Source organism: Phyllopteryx taeniolatus, chromosome 8 (assembly GCF_024500385.1).
Source record: "Phyllopteryx taeniolatus isolate TA_2022b chromosome 8, UOR_Ptae_1.2, whole genome shotgun sequence".
NCBI lineage: Eukaryota > Metazoa > Chordata > Actinopteri > Syngnathiformes > Syngnathidae > Phyllopteryx > Phyllopteryx taeniolatus.
Genome location: NC_084509.1, coordinates 31471801 through 31479927, shown reverse-complemented (window position 1 = coordinate 31479927; position 8127 = coordinate 31471801). Strand labels below are relative to the sequence as shown.

At 44.5% G+C, this 8127-nt stretch overlaps 32 non-coding genes across 32 annotated transcripts; all 32 read right to left on the bottom strand.

Annotated features, from left to right (window-relative positions):
* Positions 1–14: 14 nt before the first annotated feature.
* Positions 15–87, bottom strand: trnar-ucg (transfer RNA arginine (anticodon UCG)). Its single transcript has one exon. It is a non-coding gene; the product is annotated as a tRNA-Arg (tRNA).
* Positions 88–206: 119 nt separating this feature from the next.
* Positions 207–279, bottom strand: trnar-ucg (transfer RNA arginine (anticodon UCG)). The gene has a single exon. It is a non-coding gene; the product is annotated as a tRNA-Arg (tRNA).
* Positions 280–385: 106 nt separating this feature from the next.
* trnar-ucg (transfer RNA arginine (anticodon UCG)) lies at positions 386–458 on the bottom strand. Its single transcript has one exon. It is a non-coding gene; the product is annotated as a tRNA-Arg (tRNA).
* Positions 459–557: 99 nt separating this feature from the next.
* trnar-ucg (transfer RNA arginine (anticodon UCG)) lies at positions 558–630 on the bottom strand. The gene has a single exon. It is a non-coding gene; the product is annotated as a tRNA-Arg (tRNA).
* Positions 631–749: 119 nt separating this feature from the next.
* Positions 750–822, bottom strand: trnar-ucg (transfer RNA arginine (anticodon UCG)). Its single transcript has one exon. It is a non-coding gene; the product is annotated as a tRNA-Arg (tRNA).
* A 108-nt stretch (positions 823–930) lies between these two features.
* trnar-ucg (transfer RNA arginine (anticodon UCG)) lies at positions 931–1003 on the bottom strand. Its single transcript has one exon. It is a non-coding gene; the product is annotated as a tRNA-Arg (tRNA).
* Positions 1004–1277: 274 nt separating this feature from the next.
* Positions 1278–1350, bottom strand: trnar-ucg (transfer RNA arginine (anticodon UCG)). Its single transcript has one exon. It is a non-coding gene; the product is annotated as a tRNA-Arg (tRNA).
* Positions 1351–1468: 118 nt separating this feature from the next.
* Positions 1469–1541, bottom strand: trnar-ucg (transfer RNA arginine (anticodon UCG)). Its single transcript has one exon. It is a non-coding gene; the product is annotated as a tRNA-Arg (tRNA).
* Positions 1542–1642: 101 nt separating this feature from the next.
* Positions 1643–1715, bottom strand: trnar-ucg (transfer RNA arginine (anticodon UCG)). Its single transcript has one exon. It is a non-coding gene; the product is annotated as a tRNA-Arg (tRNA).
* A 564-nt stretch (positions 1716–2279) lies between these two features.
* Positions 2280–2352, bottom strand: trnar-ucg (transfer RNA arginine (anticodon UCG)). Its single transcript has one exon. It is a non-coding gene; the product is annotated as a tRNA-Arg (tRNA).
* Positions 2353–2457: 105 nt separating this feature from the next.
* trnar-ucg (transfer RNA arginine (anticodon UCG)) lies at positions 2458–2530 on the bottom strand. Its single transcript has one exon. It is a non-coding gene; the product is annotated as a tRNA-Arg (tRNA).
* Positions 2531–2649: 119 nt separating this feature from the next.
* trnar-ucg (transfer RNA arginine (anticodon UCG)) lies at positions 2650–2722 on the bottom strand. The gene has a single exon. It is a non-coding gene; the product is annotated as a tRNA-Arg (tRNA).
* Positions 2723–2830: 108 nt separating this feature from the next.
* trnar-ucg (transfer RNA arginine (anticodon UCG)) lies at positions 2831–2903 on the bottom strand. The gene has a single exon. It is a non-coding gene; the product is annotated as a tRNA-Arg (tRNA).
* A 274-nt stretch (positions 2904–3177) lies between these two features.
* trnar-ucg (transfer RNA arginine (anticodon UCG)) lies at positions 3178–3250 on the bottom strand. The gene has a single exon. It is a non-coding gene; the product is annotated as a tRNA-Arg (tRNA).
* A 117-nt stretch (positions 3251–3367) lies between these two features.
* Positions 3368–3440, bottom strand: trnar-ucg (transfer RNA arginine (anticodon UCG)). Its single transcript has one exon. It is a non-coding gene; the product is annotated as a tRNA-Arg (tRNA).
* A 420-nt stretch (positions 3441–3860) lies between these two features.
* Positions 3861–3933, bottom strand: trnar-ucg (transfer RNA arginine (anticodon UCG)). The gene has a single exon. It is a non-coding gene; the product is annotated as a tRNA-Arg (tRNA).
* A 108-nt stretch (positions 3934–4041) lies between these two features.
* On the bottom strand, positions 4042–4114 carry trnar-ucg (transfer RNA arginine (anticodon UCG)). The gene has a single exon. It is a non-coding gene; the product is annotated as a tRNA-Arg (tRNA).
* Positions 4115–4495: 381 nt separating this feature from the next.
* On the bottom strand, positions 4496–4568 carry trnar-ucg (transfer RNA arginine (anticodon UCG)). Its single transcript has one exon. It is a non-coding gene; the product is annotated as a tRNA-Arg (tRNA).
* Positions 4569–4687: 119 nt separating this feature from the next.
* On the bottom strand, positions 4688–4760 carry trnar-ucg (transfer RNA arginine (anticodon UCG)). The gene has a single exon. It is a non-coding gene; the product is annotated as a tRNA-Arg (tRNA).
* Positions 4761–4929: 169 nt separating this feature from the next.
* Positions 4930–5002, bottom strand: trnar-ucg (transfer RNA arginine (anticodon UCG)). Its single transcript has one exon. It is a non-coding gene; the product is annotated as a tRNA-Arg (tRNA).
* Positions 5003–5121: 119 nt separating this feature from the next.
* On the bottom strand, positions 5122–5194 carry trnar-ucg (transfer RNA arginine (anticodon UCG)). The gene has a single exon. It is a non-coding gene; the product is annotated as a tRNA-Arg (tRNA).
* A 108-nt stretch (positions 5195–5302) lies between these two features.
* trnar-ucg (transfer RNA arginine (anticodon UCG)) lies at positions 5303–5375 on the bottom strand. The gene has a single exon. It is a non-coding gene; the product is annotated as a tRNA-Arg (tRNA).
* A 274-nt stretch (positions 5376–5649) lies between these two features.
* trnar-ucg (transfer RNA arginine (anticodon UCG)) lies at positions 5650–5722 on the bottom strand. Its single transcript has one exon. It is a non-coding gene; the product is annotated as a tRNA-Arg (tRNA).
* A 381-nt stretch (positions 5723–6103) lies between these two features.
* Positions 6104–6176, bottom strand: trnar-ucg (transfer RNA arginine (anticodon UCG)). The gene has a single exon. It is a non-coding gene; the product is annotated as a tRNA-Arg (tRNA).
* Positions 6177–6295: 119 nt separating this feature from the next.
* On the bottom strand, positions 6296–6368 carry trnar-ucg (transfer RNA arginine (anticodon UCG)). Its single transcript has one exon. It is a non-coding gene; the product is annotated as a tRNA-Arg (tRNA).
* A 169-nt stretch (positions 6369–6537) lies between these two features.
* Positions 6538–6610, bottom strand: trnar-ucg (transfer RNA arginine (anticodon UCG)). The gene has a single exon. It is a non-coding gene; the product is annotated as a tRNA-Arg (tRNA).
* Positions 6611–6729: 119 nt separating this feature from the next.
* trnar-ucg (transfer RNA arginine (anticodon UCG)) lies at positions 6730–6802 on the bottom strand. Its single transcript has one exon. It is a non-coding gene; the product is annotated as a tRNA-Arg (tRNA).
* Positions 6803–6910: 108 nt separating this feature from the next.
* On the bottom strand, positions 6911–6983 carry trnar-ucg (transfer RNA arginine (anticodon UCG)). The gene has a single exon. It is a non-coding gene; the product is annotated as a tRNA-Arg (tRNA).
* Positions 6984–7257: 274 nt separating this feature from the next.
* Positions 7258–7330, bottom strand: trnar-ucg (transfer RNA arginine (anticodon UCG)). Its single transcript has one exon. It is a non-coding gene; the product is annotated as a tRNA-Arg (tRNA).
* Positions 7331–7449: 119 nt separating this feature from the next.
* trnar-ucg (transfer RNA arginine (anticodon UCG)) lies at positions 7450–7522 on the bottom strand. The gene has a single exon. It is a non-coding gene; the product is annotated as a tRNA-Arg (tRNA).
* Positions 7523–7630: 108 nt separating this feature from the next.
* Positions 7631–7703, bottom strand: trnar-ucg (transfer RNA arginine (anticodon UCG)). Its single transcript has one exon. It is a non-coding gene; the product is annotated as a tRNA-Arg (tRNA).
* A 309-nt stretch (positions 7704–8012) lies between these two features.
* On the bottom strand, positions 8013–8085 carry trnar-ucg (transfer RNA arginine (anticodon UCG)). Its single transcript has one exon. It is a non-coding gene; the product is annotated as a tRNA-Arg (tRNA).
* Between the last annotated feature and the right edge of the window lie 42 nt (positions 8086–8127).

Sequence of the window (8127 nt, the reverse complement as noted above, 5' to 3'; positions counted from 1 at the left end):
AAACAAAACATGCTCGACCACGAAGGGACTCGAACCCTTAATCTTCTGATCCGAAGTCAGACGCCTTCTCCATTAGGCCACATAGTCATTTACTGTAATCATTGAAATTGACAATGAGGACATAGAAACAAAACATCCCAGCAAGTGAAGATCTCCGTATGTCGAAGAAGAGCTTATCTTTTCCCATTTCCGAAGCTAAAGAGCCTTGACCATGAAGGGACTCGAACCCTCAATCTTCTGATCCGAAGTCAGACGCCTTATCCATTAGGCCACATGGCCACTTTTTGTACCATCAGAATCCCCTCATTAACAACCATGACAGAGAAATAAGCCGCCTGTATAAAACAATACTATTGCCAGTCTCAATACAGAAACAAAACATGCTCGACCACGAAGGGACTCGAACCCTCAATCTTCTGATACGAAGTCAGACGCCTTGTCCATTAGGCCACATGGCCGCTTATTGTACCATCAGAATCCCCTCATTGACAACGGAAAGAGAAATAACCGGACAATACAATGCAATTGCCATTCTCAATACAGAAACAAAACATGCTCGACCACGAAGGGACTCGAACCCTCAATCTTCTGATCCGAAGTCAGACGCCTTCTCCATTAGGCCACATAGTCATTTACTGTAGTCATTGAAATTGACAATGAGGACGTAGAAACAAAACATCCCAGCGAGTGAAGATCTCCGTATGTCGAAGAAGAGCTTATCTTTTCCCATTTCCGAAGCTAAAGAGCCTTGACCATGAAGGGACTCGAACCCTCAATCTTCTGATCCGAAGTCCGACGCCTTGTCCATTAGGCCACATGGCCGCTTATTGTACCATCAGATCCCCCTCATTGACAACTTTGAAAGAGAAATAAGCCACGACTATAAAACACAACACTATTGCCAGTGTCAATACAGAAACTAAACATGCTTGACCATGAAGGGACTCGAACCCTCAATCTACTGATCCGAAGTCAGACGCCTTCCCCATTAGGCCACATAGTCATTTACTGTAATCACTGAACAAAATAATCCCATGCGAGTGAAGATCTCTGTGTTGTGGAAGAGCACGTTTTCCCATTTCCGAAGCTAAAGAGCCTCGACCATGAAGGAATTCGAACCCTCAATCTTCTGATCCGAAGTCAGACGCCTTCTCCATTAGGCCCCATGGCCACTTATTGTGCCATCAGAATCCCCTCATTGACAACCAGGACAGAGAAATAAGCCGCCTGTATAAAACAATGGAATTTCCAGTCTCAATACAGAAACTAAACATGCTCGACCATGAAGGGACTCGAACCCTCAATCTTCTGATCCGAAGTCAGACGCCTTCTCCATTAGGCCACATAGTCATTTACTGTAATCATTGGAATTGACAATGAGGACGTAGAAACAAACATCCCAGCGAGTGAAGATCTCCGTTTGTCGAAGAAGAGGTTATCTTTTCCCATTTCCGAAGCTAAAGAGCCTTGACCATGAAGGGACTCGAACCCACAATCTTCTGATCCGAAGTCAGACGCCTTGTCCATTAGGCCACATGGCCGCTTATTGTACCATCAGAATCCCCTCATTGACAACGGAAAGAGAAATAAGCGGACACAATACAATGCAATTGCCATTCTCAATAGAGAAACGAAACATGCTTGACCATGAAGGGACTCGAACCCTTAATCTTCTGATCCGAAGTCAGACGCCTTCTCCATTAGGCCACATGGCCGCTTATTGTACTATCAGAATCCCCTCATTGACAACGAGGACATATAAATAAGCCAGAAGACAATACTATTGCCAGTCTCAATACAGAAACGAAACATGCTCGACCATGAAGGGACTCGAACCCTCAGTCTTCTGATCCGAATACTGATACTTGTGGAAACGGCATTCAACCCTATGAAGATCTTCGTATGTCGAGGAAGAGCTGTGTATGTTCATGCAGTGCTGAAATCAAATCAGCCATTTTTATGCTTAACGTGTTTCGGAGTAAAGTTTCTGGTTTTCTCTTCAGTTTGAACTTAATACAAGCAATAGAATGACAACATATCTTACGCAAGAGCCTGCATTCAAGGCTTTTGGAAACAGGATTCAACCTGGGTGGAAGAGAACATAATACTAAAATGTTGCATGTACTAAGATGATGCGAAGTCAGACGCCTTGTCCATTAGGCCACATGGCCGCTTATTGTACCATCAGATCCCCCTCATTGACAACTTTGAAAGAGAAATAAGCCACAACTATAAAACACAACACTATTGCCAGTCTCAATACAGAAACTAAACATGCTCGACCATGAAGGGACTCCAACCCTCAATCTTCTGATCCGAAGTCAGACGCCTTATCCATTAGGCCACATGGCCACTTATTGTACCATCAGAATCCCCTCATTGACAACGGAAAGAGAAATAAGCGGACAAACACAATACAATGCAATTGCCATTCTCAATACAGAAACTAAACATGCTCGACCACGAAGGGACTCGAACCCTTAATCTTCTGATCCGAAGTCAGACGCCTTCTCCATTAGGCCACATAGTCATTTACTGTAATCATTGAAATTGACAATGAGGACGTAGAAACAAAACATCCCAGCGAGTGAAGATCTCCGTATGTCGAAGAAGAGGTTATCTTTTCCCATTTCCGAAGCTAAAGAGCCTTGACCATGAAGGGACTCGAACCCTCAATCTTCTGATCCGAAGTCAGACGCCTTGTCCATTAGGCCACATGGCCGCTTATTGTACCATCAGATCCCCCTCATTGACAACTTTGAAAGAGAAATAAGCCACGACTATAAAACACAACACTATTGCCAGTGTCAATACAGAAACTAAACATGCTTGACCATGAAGGGACTCGAACCCTCAATCTACTGATCCGAAGTCAGACGCCTTCCCCATTAGGCCACATAGTCATTTACTGTAATCACTGAACAAAAAAATCCCATGCGAGTGAAGATCTCTGTGTTGTGGAAGAGCACGTTTTCCCATTTCCGAAGCTAAAGACCCTCACCCATGAAGGAATTCGAACCCTCAATCTTCTGATCCGAAGTCAGACGCCTTCTCCATTAGGCCCCATGGCCACTTATTGTGCCATCAGAATCCCCTCATTGACAACCAGGACAGAGAAATAAGCCGCCTGTATAAAACAATGGAATTTCCAGTCTCAATACAGAAACTAAACATGCTCGACCATGAAGGGACTCGAACCCTCAATCTTCTGATCCGAAGTCAGACGCCTTCTCCATTAGGCCACATAGTCATTTACTGTAATCATTGGAATTGACAATGAGGACGTAGAAACAAACATCCCAGCGAGTGAAGATCTCCGTATGTCGAAGAAGAGGTTATCTGTTCCCATTTCCGAAGCTAAAGACCTTGACCATGAAGGGACTCGAACCCTCAATCTTCTGATCCGAAGTCAGACGCCTTGTCCATTAGGCCACATAGTCATTTACTTTAATCATTGAAATTGACAATGAGGACGTAGAAACAAAACATCCCTTGACCATGGGACTCAAACCCTCAATCTTCTGATCCGAAGTCAGACGCCTTCTCCATTAGGCCACATGGCCACTTATTGTACCATCAGAATCCCCTCATTGACAACCATGACAGAGAAATAAGCCGCCTGTATAAAACAATGGAATTTCCAGTCTCAATACAGAAACTAAACATGCTCAACCATGAAGGGACTCGAACCCTCAATCTTCTGATCCGAAGACAGACGCCTTCTCCATTAAGCCACATAGTCATTTACTGTAATCATTGAAATTGACAATGAGGACGTAGAAACAAAACATCCCAGCGAGTGAAGATGTCCGTATGTCGAAGAAGAGGTTATCTGTTCCCATTTCCGAAGCTAAAGACCTTGACCATGAAGGGACTCGAACCCTCAATCTTCTGATCCGAAGTCAGACGCCTTGTCCATTAGGCCACATGGCCGCTTAGTGTACCATCAGATCCCCCTCATTGACAACTTTGAAAGAGAAATAAGCCACGACTATAAAACACAACACTATTGCCAGTGTCAATACAGAAACTAAACATGCTTGACCATGAAGGGACTCGAACCCTCAATCTTCTGATCCGAAGTCAGACGCCTTCTCCATTAGGCCACATGGCCACTTATTGTACCATCAGAATCCCCTCATTGACAACGACGACAGAGAAATAAGCGGACAAACACAATACAATGCAATTGTATTGTGCAATCTCTGTGTTGTGGAAGAGCACGTTTTCCCATTTCCGAAGCTAAAGACCCTCACCCATGAAGGGACTCGATCCCTCAATCTTCTGATCCGAAGTCAGACGCCTTCCCCATTAGGCCACATAGTCATTTACTGTAATCACTGGACAAAAAAATCCCATGCGAGTGAAGATCTCTGTGTTGAAGATCACGTTTTCCCATTTCCGAAGCTAAAGACCCTTGACCATGAAGGGACTCAAAGATCTCTGTATGTCAAAGAAGAGGTTATCTGTTCCCATTTCCGAAGCTAAAGAGCCTTGACCATGAAGGGACTCGAACCCACAATCTTCTGATCCGAAGTCAGACGCCTTCTCCATTAGGCCACATAATCGTTTGCTGTAATCATTGAAATTGACAATGAGGACATAGAAACAAAACATCCCAGCGAGTGAAGATCTCCGTATGTCGAAGAAGAGCTTATGTTTTCCCATTTCCGAAGCTAAAGAGCCTTGACCATGAAGGGACTCGAACCCTTAATCTTCTGATCCGAAGTCAGACGCCTTCCCCATTAGGCCACATAGTCATTTACTGTAATCACTGGACAAAAAAATCCCATGCGAGTGAAGATCTCTGTGTTGAAGATCACGTTTTCCCATTTCCGAAGCTAAAGACCCTTGACCATGAAGAGACTCAAAGATCTCTGTATGTCGAAGAAGAGGTTATCTGTTCCCATTTCCGAAGCTAAAGAGCCTTGACCATGAAGGGACTCGAACCCACAATCTTCTGATCCGAAGTCAGACGCCTTCTCCATTAGGCCACATAATCGTTTACTGCAATCATTGAAATTGACAATGAGGACATAGAAACAAAACATCCCAGCGAGTGAAGATCTCTGTATGTCGAAGAAGAGCTTATGTTTTCCCATTTCCGAAGCTAAAGAGCCTTGACCATGAAGGGACTCGAACCCTCAATCTTCTGATCCGAAGTCAGACGCCTTGTCCATTAGGCCACATGGCCGCTTATTGTACCATCAGATCCCCCTCATTGACAACTTTGAAAGAGAAATAAGCCACGACTATAAAACACAACACTATTGCCAGTGTCAATACAGAAACTAAACATGCTTGACCATGAAGGGACTCGAACCCTCAATCTACTGATCCGAAGTCAGACGCCTTCCCCATTAGGCCACATAGTCATTTACTGTAATCACTGAACAAAAAAATCCCATGCGAGTGAAGATCTCTGTGTTGTGGAAGAGCACGTTTTCCCATTTCCGAAGCTAAAGACCCTCACCCATGAAGGAATTCGAACCCTCAATCTTCTGATCCGAAGTCAGACGCCTTCTCCATTAGGCCCCATGGCCACTTATTGTGCCATCAGAATCCCCTCATTGACAACCAGGACAGAGAAATAAGCCGCCTGTATAAAACAATGGAATTTCCAGTCTCAATACAGAAACTAAACATGCTCGACCATGAAGGGACTCGAACCCTCAATCTTCTGATCCGAAGTCAGACGCCTTCTCCATTAGGCCACATGGCCACTTATTGTACCATCAGAATCCCCTCATTGACAACGACGACAGAGAAATAAGCGGACAAACACAATACAATGCAATTGTATTGTGCAATCTCTGTGTTGTGGAAGAGCACGTTTTCCCATTTCCGAAGCTAAAGACCCTCACCCATGAAGGGACTCGATCCCTCAATCTTCTGATCCGAAGTCAGACGCCTTCCCCATTAGGCCACATAGTCATTTACTGTAATCACTGGACAAAAAAATCCCATGCGAGTGAAGATCTCTGTGTTGAAGATCACGTTTTCCCATTTCCGAAGCTAAAGACCCTTGACCATGAAGGGACTCAAAGATCTCTGTATGTCAAAGAAGAGGTTATCTGTTCCCATTTCCGAAGCTAAAGAGCCTTGACCATGAAGGGACTCGAACCCACAATCTTCTGATCCGAAGTCAGACGCCTTCTCCATTAGGCCACATAATCGTTTGCTGTAATCATTGAAATTGACAATGAGGACATAGAAACAAAACATCCCAGCGAGTGAAGATCTCCGTATGTCGAAGAAGAGCTTATGTTTTCCCATTTCCGAAGCTAAAGAGCCTTGACCATGAAGGGACTCGAACCCTTAATCTTCTGATCCGAAGTCAGACGCCTTCCCCATTAGGCCACATAGTCATTTACTGTAATCACTGGACAAAAAAATCCCATGCGAGTGAAGATCTCTGTGTTGAAGATCACGTTTTCCCATTTCCGAAGCTAAAGACCCTTGACCATGAAGGGACTCAAAGATCTCTGTATGTCGAAGAAGAGGTTATCTGTTCCCATTTCCGAAGCTAAAGAGCCTTGACCATGAAGGGACTCGAACCCACAATCTTCTGATCCGAAGTCAGACGCCTTCTCCATTAGGCCACATAATCGTTTACTGCAATCATTGAAATTGACAATGAGGACATAGAAACAAAACATCCCAGTGAGTGAAGATCTCTGTATGTCGAAGAAGAGCTTATGTTTTCCCATTTCCGAAGCTAAAGAGCCTTGACCATGAAGGGACTCGAACCCTCAATCTTCTGATCCGAAGTCAGACGCCTTGTCCATTAGGCCACATGGCCGCTTATTGTACCATCAGATCCCCCTCATTGACAACTTTGAAAGAGAAATAAGCCACGACTATAAAACACAACACTATTGCCAGTGTCAATACAGAAACTAAACATGCTTGACCATGAAGGGACTCGAACCCTCAATCTTCTGATCCGAAGTCAGACGCCTTCCCCATTAGGCCACATAGTCATTTACTGTAATCACTGAACAAAAAAATCCCATGCGAGTGAAGATCTCTGTGTTGTGGAAGAGCACGTTTTCCCATTTCCGAAGCTAAAGAGCCTCGACCATGAAGGAATTCGAACCCTCAATCTTCTGATCCGAAGTCAGACGCCTTCTCCATTAGGCCCCATGGCCACTTATTGTGCCATCAGAATCCCCTCATTGACAACCAGGACAGAGAAATAAGCCGCCTGTATAAAACAATGGAATTTCCAGTCTCAATACAGAAACTAAACATGCTCGACCATGAAGGGACTTGAACCCTCAATCTTCTGAGCCGAAGTCAGACACCTTCTCCATTAGGCCACATAGTCATTTACTGTAATAATTGGAATTGACAATGAGGACGTAGAAACAAAACATCCCAGCGAGTGAAGATCTCCGTATGTCGAAGAAGAGGTTATCTTTTCCCATTTCCGAAGCTAAAGAGCCTTGACCATGAAGGGACTCGAACCCTCAGTCTTCTGATCCGAAGTCAGACGCCTTATCCATTAGGCCACATGGCCGCTTGTTGTACCATCAGATCCCCCTCATTGACAACTTTGAAAGAGAAATAAGCCACGACTATAAAACACAACACTATTGCCAGTGTCAATACAGAAACTAAACAAGCTTGACCATGAAGGGACTCGAACCCTCAATCTTCTGATCCGAAGTCAGACGCCTTCTCCATTAGGTCACATGGCCACTTATTGTGTCATCAGAATCCCCTCATTGACAATCAGGACAGAGAAATAAGCCATGCCACTAAAAAACACAACACTATTGCCAGTCTCAATACAGAAACTAAACATGCTTGACCACGAAGGGACTCGAACCCTCAATCTTCTGTGCGAAGTCAGACGCCTTATCCATTAGGCCACATGGCCACATGTTAGCCCTTTTGGGACAACAGCTTTCAAAAAAAGTCGGCTGTAATCACGACAAAAAATCCCATGCGAGTCAAGATCTTTGTGTTGAAGAGCACGTTTTCCCATTTCCGAAGCTAAAGAGCCTTGACCATGAAGGGACTCGAACCCTCAATCTTCTGATCCGAAGTCAGACGCCTTGTCCATTAGGCCACAGGGCCGCTTATTGTACCATCAGAATCCCCTCATTGACAACGGAAAGA